This window comes from Cebus imitator, unplaced genomic scaffold (assembly GCF_001604975.1).
Source record: "Cebus imitator isolate Cc_AM_T3 unplaced genomic scaffold, Cebus_imitator-1.0 Scaffold547, whole genome shotgun sequence".
Classification (NCBI taxonomy): domain Eukaryota; kingdom Metazoa; phylum Chordata; class Mammalia; order Primates; family Cebidae; genus Cebus; species Cebus imitator.
The window spans coordinates 314728-315952 of NW_016107862.1; positions in this window are offsets into that span (position 1 = coordinate 314728).

A 1225-nucleotide genomic window follows, 5' to 3' on the forward strand; every position below is an offset into this window, starting at 1 on the left:
TATTTAAAAAAAAAAAAAGACTTGTTTCTGCTACAAATTTCTGGTCACAGACTTAACTGGCTTCTGGCATGATCCAAAATGTTTTTTAGGACTGTGATCCTGAAAAATGGTACAAGGTGGTAAATGCTGAATTCCCGCAAATGTAAAAACCAAGGGAGATTTGCAAAAACCGAATGAAAAGACTATCAGACAAAGGTGTAGAAAACATCACAAATTAATCACTCCTTGAGATTTAGGTTCCATATAACCCTCAAAGCATATTTTCTTATTGTCATCATTTCAATAATCTTTCCCGTAGCTTTTATTCATTGCATGATTGACTGATTATATTAATGTAGTTTTGGTGGATTGTTAGATTTTGCTGGTTAAAGCCCTCTGTAAACCTACAAAGAGCTCGTATAAATGTCAATTGTTATTATAGTGTGAAGGAAAACATTTGACATCGTAAAAAATCAGTCCAAAAGTGTTACAACCAATATGTGACAAACTGTTCATTTTCATTTTAAGCTATACCTTATACTCCAGAATGAAAAGACTTTGGCCTCTGTGTGTGTGTGTGTGTGTGTGTGTGTGTGTGTGTGTTCTACAAGTAGAAACTAGTGTCAAGTCAAACTTCAGTTACTCCCCATCCTTTTTTGCTTTGTTTCGTTTTGTTTTGAGATGGAGTCTTGCTCTGTCATCAGGCTGGAGTGCAGTGGTGTGATCTCAGCTCACTGCAACCTCGGCCTCCCCAGTTCAAGCGATTCTCCTGTCTCAGCATCCTGAGCAGCTGGGACTATAGACGCGTGCCACCACCCCCAGCTAATTTTTATATTTTTAGTAGAGATGAGATTTCATCCCGTTGGCCAGGACAGATGGTCTTGATCTCTTGACCCTGTGATCCACCTGGTTCAGCCTACCAAAGTGCTGGGATTATAGGTGTGAGCCACCGTGCTCAGCCTGCTTTTTGTTTGTTTTATTGTTTTTTTGAGACAGAGGCGTGGTGGCTCACGCCTGTAATCTCAGCACTTTGGGAGGCCAAGGTGGGTGGATCACCTGACTTCAGGAGTTCAAGACCAGACTGGCCAACATGGTGAAACCCTGTCTTTTTAAAAAGACACGGTTTGGCCGGGCGCGGTGGCTCAAGCCTGTAATCCCAGCACTTTGGGAGGCCGAGGTGGGTGGATCACGAGGTCAAGAGATCGAGACCATCCTGGTCAACATGGTGAAACCCCGTCTCTACTAA